Source organism: Cetorhinus maximus, chromosome 23, assembly GCF_964194155.1.
Source record: "Cetorhinus maximus chromosome 23, sCetMax3.hap1.1, whole genome shotgun sequence".
Lineage (NCBI taxonomy): Eukaryota > Metazoa > Chordata > Chondrichthyes > Lamniformes > Cetorhinidae > Cetorhinus > Cetorhinus maximus.
The window spans coordinates 24,115,726-24,124,397 of record NC_135901.1 but is presented as its reverse complement, the minus strand read 5'-3'; the positions used below and the strand labels follow the sequence as shown (position 1 = coordinate 24,124,397).

At 47.1% G+C, this 8,672-nt stretch overlaps 1 protein-coding gene across 1 annotated transcript in view; it reads right to left on the bottom strand.

Moving 5' to 3' along the window:
- Positions 1–8,672, bottom strand: part of LOC144697392 (uncharacterized) — a 558,602-nt gene that overhangs the window by 207,261 nt on the left and 342,669 nt on the right. The gene's annotated exons all lie outside the window — the stretch shown is intronic.

The window sequence follows — 8,672 nt, the reverse complement described above, 5'->3', positions numbered from 1 at the left end:
TTCCCTTCCCTTCCTTGACCTCTCTGTCTCAATTTCTGGTGATTGACTGTCCACCAATATCCATTACAAGCCAACCGACTCCCACAACAACCTCGACTACAGCTCCTCATACCCCACTTCCTGTAAGGACTCCATCCCATTCTCTCAGTTCCTTCGCCTTTGTCGTGATGATGCTACCTTCAAAAACAGTTCCTCTGACATGTCCTCCTTCTTCCTTAACCGAGGTTTTCCACCCACGGTAGTTGACAGGGCCCTCAACCTGTCCGGCCCATCTCCCGCGCATCCACCTTTACGCCTTCTCCTCCCTCCCAGAAACATGATAGGGTGCCCCTTGTCCTCACTTATCACCCCACCATCCTCCGCATTCAAAGGATCATCCTTCGCCATTTCCATCAACTCCAGCATGATGCCACCACCAAACACATCTTCCCTTCACCTCCCCGGCGGCATTCTGTAGGGATCGTTCCCTCCGTGACACCCTGGTCCACTCCTCCATCACCCCCTACGCCTCAACCCCACCTACAGCACCTCCCCATGCGAACGCAAAATACGCAACACCTGCCACTTCACTTCCTCTCTCCTCACCGTCCAAGGGCCCAAACACTTCTTTCAAGTGAAGCAGCATTTCACTTGCATTTCCCTCAACTTAGTTTACTGCATTCATTGCTGCCAATGCGGTTTCCTCTACATTGGAGAGACCAAACGCAGACTGGGTGACCGCTTTGCAGAACACCTTTGGTCTGTACGCAAGCGTTAGCCAGACCTCCCTGTCGCTTGCCATTTTAACACTCCACCCTGCTCTCTTGCCCACATGTCTATCCTTGGCTTGCTGCATTGTTCCAGTGAAGCTCAACACAAACTGGAGAAACAGCACCTCATCTTCTGAATAGGTACTTTACAGCCTTCGGGATGAATATTGAGTTCAACAACTTTAGATCTTGAACTCCCTCCTCCATCCCCACCCCCTTTCCATTTCTTCCCCCTCCCTTTTGTTTTTTCCAATAATTTATATAGATTTTTCTTTTCCCACCTATTTCCATTATTTTTAAATGTATTCCACCCATCGCTTATTTCTCCCCACCCCCCAGTAGAGCTACCTTGCTTGTCCTGCTCTCCACTCTTAATTAGCACATTCTTTTAGATAATATCACCGCCTTCAACACCTCTTTGTTCTTTTGTCTGTGACATGTTTTGGTTATCTCCTCCTATCACTGCTTGCCTGTCCCAACAACGCCCCCCTCCAATCCCCCACCCTTAAACCAGCTTATATTTCATCCCTTTCCTATTTCTACTTAGTTCTGTTGAAGGGTCATGAGGACTCGAAATGTCAACTTTGCTCTTCTCCGCTGATGCTGCCAGACCTGCTGAGTTTTTCCAGGTAATTCTGTTTTTGTTTTGGATATTTCTGTTTGTGGCTTTTAACAGATGAAACCCTGTGGGTGTGGAGCAAACATTTCAACATTTTTTAGTGAAATGCAGTAACATGAGGATAAAAGCACAACCAATTCAAGGGCTGACTTAAAGCAATAACTGGGCAGAGAGGGAACGTCACCTTTAGACCAAGGAGAGTCCCTGGTTTCAATAAATGAACCGGCAAGACGGGTTTGGACAGGTTAGGGAGAAAGGTGACTTTCAGAACAACTTATCTCAAAGACAATCTCTTGTAGTGCTAATAGATATTAACAATCAGATGTAAAGGGGTTAAAAGATATATAAAAGCAAATTACTGAGGACGCTGGAAATCTGAAATAAAAACAAAGTGCTGGGAAAACTCAGCAGTTCTGGCAGCATCTGTGGAAAAAGAAACAGAGTTAATGTTTTGAATCCAATATGACTTCTTCAGAACTGAATTAAATTATATTTGTTTTATATATTGAATAATCAATTTAAAACCTGGAACTTGGATAGGAATGTGGATAGGTGTTAGGTGGGAAGATATGGATCAGTATCTTACTCCAGGAAGTCTTAAAGTCAGAGTGACAGTTTTTCAGAACTTGTTCGTGTGATAGCAGCAATCCCATCGCTATCTGTTAGTAAGACCAATGAAAGTGTTTAAAGTGGAGACATTGGACATTTTTTTATTCATTAATGGGATTTGGGCATTAAGTACTTATTACCCATCCCTAATTGCCCTTGAGGAAGTGGTGGTGAGCCAGCTTATTGAACTGTTGCAGTCCGTGTGGTGTAGGTACACCCACAGTGCTGTTAGGGAGGGAGTTCCAGGGTTTTGACCAAATGACAGTGAAGGAACGGTGGTATATTTCCAAATCAGGATGGTGAGTGGCTTGGAGGGGAACTTCCAGGTGGTGGTATATCCATGCATCTGCTGTCCTTGTCCTAGGTGGTAGAAGTCACAGGCTTGGAAGGTGTTGTCAAAGGAGCTTTCGTGAGTTGCTGTGGTGCCTCTTGTAGACGGTACACACTGCTGCCATTGTGCATCGGTGGTGGACGGAGTGAATGTTGAAGGTGGTGAATGGGCTATCAATCAAGCAGGCTGCTTTGTCCTGGAAGGTGTGGAAAATCTTGAATGTTTTTGGAGTTGCACTCATCCAGGTAAGTGGAGAGTATTCCATTACATTCCTGACTTGTGCCTTGTAGAATATGGACAGGCTTTGGGGAGACAGGAGGTGGGCTATTCTGCACAGAGTTCCCAGCCTCTGACCTGCTCTTGTCATCACTGTATTTATATGGCTAGTCCCGTTCAGTTTCTGGAGGATGATGCACACAAGGAAGCCGTGAACAATCTGAGGGTCATAGTGAGGGGAAAGAAAGGGATCTGGAAAACAACAGACACTGAATGTTGTCCAGGAGAAGTGAGGTTTGGTTGTGCAGATAAAAACAGAAAATGCTGGAAAAACTCAGCAGGTCTAGCAGCATCTGTGGAGAGAGAGGCAGAGTTAACGTTTTGAATCCATATGACTCTTCTTCAAAGCATCATACGGACTCTAAACGTTTATTTTTTTTCTCTCTACACAGATTCTGCCAGACCTGCTGAGTTTTTTCCAGCATTTTCTGTTTTTATTTCAGATTTTCAGCATCCGAGTATTTTGCTTTTATTTTACTGGTTGTGCAGATGTCAGGTTTTACACAGGACGCAGTCAGCCTATGGTTTCACCCTGGATGCGGAATCCCTGAATGGTACCATTCAAATCACTCGATGGAACATCATCTGCTTGGAGAGGATGGTTTGTGTTACAGCTAATGAGAAGCAGCACACACAGGCACACAAACTCATACACATGCACACCCACATGCTCAGACACACACACACACACACACACGCCTCGCTGATGTGTTGGAAGTTTAAATGACTGAGTGAATCCTTTCCAGCACATGGAGCAGGTGAACAGCCTCAGCCCAGTGTGAACTGCCTCTGGAGATTGGATGAATGAGTGAATTCAATCTTATTATTGAACAGACGAATGGTCTTTCCCCAGTGTGAATATCCTGGTGATTCATCACAGAATCACACTGCAGAAGAGGCCTTTTGTCCATCGAGTCTGCGCCGACACATGAGAAACACCTGACCTACCTACCTAATCCCATTTACCAGCACTTGGCCCATAGCCTTGAATGCTATGACGTGCCAAGTGCTCATCCAGGTACTTATTAAAGGATGTGAGGCTACCTGCCTCCACCACCCTCCCAGACAGCGCATTCCAGACCGTCACCACCCTCTGGGTAAAAAAGTTTTTCCTCACATCCCCCCTAAACCTCCTGCCCCTCACCCTGAACTTATGCCCCCTTGTGACTGACCCTTCAACTAAGGGGAACAGCTTCTCCCTATCCACCCTTTTCATGCCCCTCATAATCTTGTACACCTCGATCAGGTCGCCCCTCAGTCTTCTCTGATACAATGAAAACAACCCAAGTCTTTCCAACCTCTCTTCATAACTTCAATGATTCATCCCAGGCAACATCCGGGTGAATCTCTTCTGCACCCACTCCAGTGCAAGCACATCCTTCCTATAATGTGGCGACCAGAACTGCACACAGTACTCCAGCTGTGGCCTCACTCAGGTTCTATATAACTCCAACATGACCTTCTTACTTTTGTAATCTATGCCTCGATTGATAAAGGCAAGTGTCCCATATGCCTTTTTCACCACCCCACTAGCGTGCCCCTCTGCCTTCAGGGATCTATGGACACACACACCAAGGTCCCTTTGTTCCACAGAACTTCCTAGTGTCATGCCGTTCATTGAATACTTCTTTGTGAAATTACTCCTTCCAAAGTGTATTACCTCGCACTTTTCAGAGTTAAATTCCATCTGCCACTTATCTGCCAATTTGACCATCCCGTCTATATCTTCCTGTAGTCCAAGACACTCAACCTCACTGTTAACCACCCAGCCAATCTTTGTGTCCTCCACAAACTTACTAAACCTACCCCCTACATAGTCATCTATGTCATTTATATAAATGACGAACAATAGGGGACCCAGCACACATCCCTGTGGTATGCCACTGGACACTGGCTTCCAGTCACTAAAGCAGCCTTCTGTCATCACCCTCTGTCTCCTACAACTGAGCCAATTTTGAATCCACCTTATCAAATTACCCTGTATCCCATCTGCATTTGCCTTCTTTTTTTAGTCTCCCATGTGGGACCTTGTCAAAAGCATTGCTGAAATCCATATAAACTACATCAACTGCACTACCCTCATCAACACACCTGGTCACCTCCTCAAAAAATTCAATCAAATTTGTTTGGCATGACCTCCCTCTGACAAAGCCATGCTGACTATCCCTGATCAAACCGTGCCTCTCCACGTGGAGATAGGCACTCTTCTCCAGAACTTTCTCCAATAGTTTCCCTACCACTGACGTGAGATTCACTAGCTTGTAGTTCCCTGGCTTATCTCTACAACCCTTCTTAAAAAGCGGAACCACATTAGCTGTTCTCCAGTCCTCTGGCACCTCCCCCGTGGCCGTACTTAAGTTTCTTAGTTAACTATGGATTGTGCATCCTTCTCATAGAGCCATTCTTTGTCAATGGAATACATTGTTGTTCAGAGTTATGAATTAAATATCTGCCACTCCCTATCTACAGCCTTATCTTTCAACATATTTTTCCGGTCCACTGCAGCCAACCTCTGAGTTCAGACCTTTGTAGTTGCCTTTACTTAATTTAAGACCCAGTTTCAGACACAGGTTTCTCATTGTCAAATTGAATGTAACATTCTTTCATGTTATGATCATTCTTGACTAGATGATGTTTTACTATGAAATTATTCCTCATCCTCCCTCATTACAGATTAACTTGCCTGTTTCCTCGTTAGTTCTAGAATATATTGTCGGATTAAACTGTCCTGAATATATTCAATGAACTCATCCTCCGCCAATTCGCTCTGTCCAATTTATAAGCAGATTACACTTACTCACGATTATTGAAGTACTTTTCTCACAAGTCCCCATTTTTTCTTCGGTTATTATCAATCCTACCACATCACTACTGTTTGGTGACATATAAAATACTCCCAACAGTGGCTTCTTACCCTTACTTGTATTATCTTCAAACAAGCTGATTCCACATCTTCATCTTCTGAGCCAAGATAATTTCTCATGACTGTACTGATTTCAGCCTTTATTACCATACCTAACCCGTGACTTTTTCATTTTGTTCTATCCTTCAGAAAAGTCAAATACTCCTGAATATTCAGCCCCCTACCTTAATAACGTTGCAAACACATCCCTGTAATGGCTATGATATCATACACCTTTATTTCTATTTCTTCCATCAATTCATACACCTTGTTACAAATGCTGAAGCATTCAGATAAAGAGCTTTTAAATCTGTCTTTCTGTCAGTTTTCCCTACTCTGACCCTGTTTGCTGTTGCACTCTTATATTTGTACATTCTGTTCCTTCCTATCACACTCTGGTTATCATTACCCATATTGCTAGCCTGCACTATTGCCTTGTCCTTTCCCGTCAACTTTCTAACTTTCCCTTCATCCCAAACCTGCCCCCTCCTCCACTATTTAGTTTAAAGCCCACTCTACAGCCCTATCTATTTGATTCACCTGGGCACTGATCCCAGTGTGGTTCAAGTGAAGGCCACCCCAATTCTGTAGTTCCCTCTTTCCCCATTGTTGGTGCTAGTGGCCCATGAATCAAAATCAATTTCTCCCAACTGAGGCAGGGTCAGTACTGAGGGAGCGCTGCACTGTTGGAGAGTCAGCACTGAGAGGGCGCTGCACTATCGGAGGGTCAGTACCAAGGGAGAGCTGCACAGTTGGAGAGTCAGTAACGAGGGAGTGCTGCGCTGTCGGAAGGTCAGTACCGATGGAGAGCTGCACTGTTGGAGAGTCAGTAATGAGGGTGCGCTGCACTTTCAGAGCATCAGTACTGAGGGAGTGCTGCACTGTCGGAGGATCAGTACTGAGGGAGCGCTGCACTGTCAGAAGGTCAGTACTGAGGCAATGCTGCACTGTTGGAGGGTTAGTATTGAGGGAGTGTTGCACTGTCGGAGGGCCAATGCTGAGGGAGCGCTGCACTGTCGGAGAGTCAGTACCAAGGGAGAGCTGCACTGTTGGAGAGTCAGTAATGAAGGTGCGCTACACTGTCAGAGGGTCAGTAATGAGGAAGTGCTGCACTGTTGGAGGGTCAGAATTGAGGGAGTGCTGTACTGTCAGAGGGTCAGTACTGAGGGAGTGCTGCACTGTTGGAGGGTCAGTATTGAGGGAGTGCTGTACTGTTGGAGGCTCAGTACTGAGGGAGTGCTGCACTTTCAGAGGGTCAGTACTGAGGGAGTGCTGCACTGTCGGAGGGTCAGTGCTGAGGTAGTGCCGCACTGTCACAGGGTCAGTACTGAGGGTGTGCTGCACTGTCGGAGGGTGAGCACTGAGGGAGAGCTGCACTGTTGGAGAGTCAGTAATGAGGGAGTGCTGAACTGTCGGAAGGTCAGTACCGATGGAGAGCTGCACTGTTGGAGAGTCAGTAATGAGGGCGCGCTGCACTGTCAGAGCATCAGTACCGAGGGAGTGCTGAACTGTCGGAGGATCAGTACTGAGGGAGCGCTGCACTGTCAGAAGGTCAGTAATGAGGTAATGCTGCACTGTTGGAGGGTCAGTATTGAGGGAGCGCTGCACTGTCGGAGAGTCAGTACTGAGGGAGTGCTGCACTGCTGGAGGATCAGTACTGAGGGAGCGCTGCACTGCTGGAGGGTCAGTACTGATGGAGAGCTGTACTGTTGGAGAGTCAGTAATGAGGGTGCGCTGCACTGTCAGAGGGTTAGTACTGAGGGAGTGCTGCACTGTCGGAGGGTCAGTGCTGAGGTAGTGCCGCACTGTCACAGGGTCAGTACTGAGGGTGTGCTGCACTGTCGGAGGGTGAGCACTGAGGGAGAGCTGCACTGTTGGAGAGTCAGTAATGAGGGAGTGCTGAACTGTCGGAAGGTCAGTACCGATGGAGAGCTGCACTGTTGGAGAGTCAGTAATGAGGGCGCGCTGCACTGTCAGAGCATCAGTACCGAGGGAGTGCTGAACTGTCGGAGGATCAGTACTGAGGGAGCGCTGCACTGTCAGAAGGTCAGTAATGAGGTAATGCTGCACTGTTGGAGGGTCAGTATTGAGGGAGCGCTGCACTGTCGGAGAGTCAGTACTGAGGGAGTGCTGCACTGCTGGAGGATCAGTACTGAGGGAGCGCTGCACTGCTGGAGGGTCAGTACTGATGGAGAGCTGCACTGTTGGAGAGTCAGTAATGAGGGTGCGCTGCACTGTCAGAGGGTTAGTACTGAGGGAGTGCTGCACTGTTGGCGGGTCAGTATTGAAAGAGTGCTGTACTGTCGGAGGGCCAGTACTGAGGGAACGCTGCACTCTCGGAGAGTCAGTACTGAGGGAGCGCTGCACTGTCGGAGGGTCAATAATGAGGGAGTGCTGCACTGTCGGAGGGTCAGTACTGTTGGAGAGCTGAACTGTTGGAGAGTCAGTAATAAGGGAGTGCTGCACTGTCGGAGGGTCAGTGCTGAGGTAGTGCCGCACTGTTGGAGACGTTTTTCAGGTGAGACATTAAACCACCGCTTCGTTTGCTTTCTCTGTTGGATATAAAAGATTCCATGGCCACTATTTGGAAGAAGAGCAGGGGAAGTTCTCCCTGATGTCCTGGGGCCGATATTTATCCCTCAACCGATGATCTGGGTCATTATCACGTTGCTCTTTGTGGGAGCTTGCTGTGCACAAAATGGTGTCTCATTGCAACAGGGACAATATTTCAGGAAGTAATATAATTGGCTCTCATGTTCTTTGGGACGTCCTTAAGCAGTGAAAGGCGCTAGAGAAATGCAAGACCTTCTATGGCACTAGGAGTGGGAGCTGGGTATTTCTGCTCTCGTCTGGGATCACTGTGTCTAAAAGTTGTCCCACTTGCTAATTACCTGCCTAAGATTAGCTAAACTGTAACTAATTACTTCATCTGCTTGAAGGGGAAAATACTTGCAGGGCTGTGGGGGGGAAGAGCAGGGGGGACAGTTGGATAGATCTTTCAAAGAGCCAGCACAGGCACGATGGGCCGAATGGCCTCCTCCTGTGCTATAATTCTCATAAATTTGGTGGCGTCCCTTCGTTGCAGGAAACCAATGGATTAAACAGATAAATGGTAAGGTGAAACACGGTGAGACCCAGTGGTAGTCGACAGACACTTAGTGAATTTAATATTCTCTCTCCTTGCCA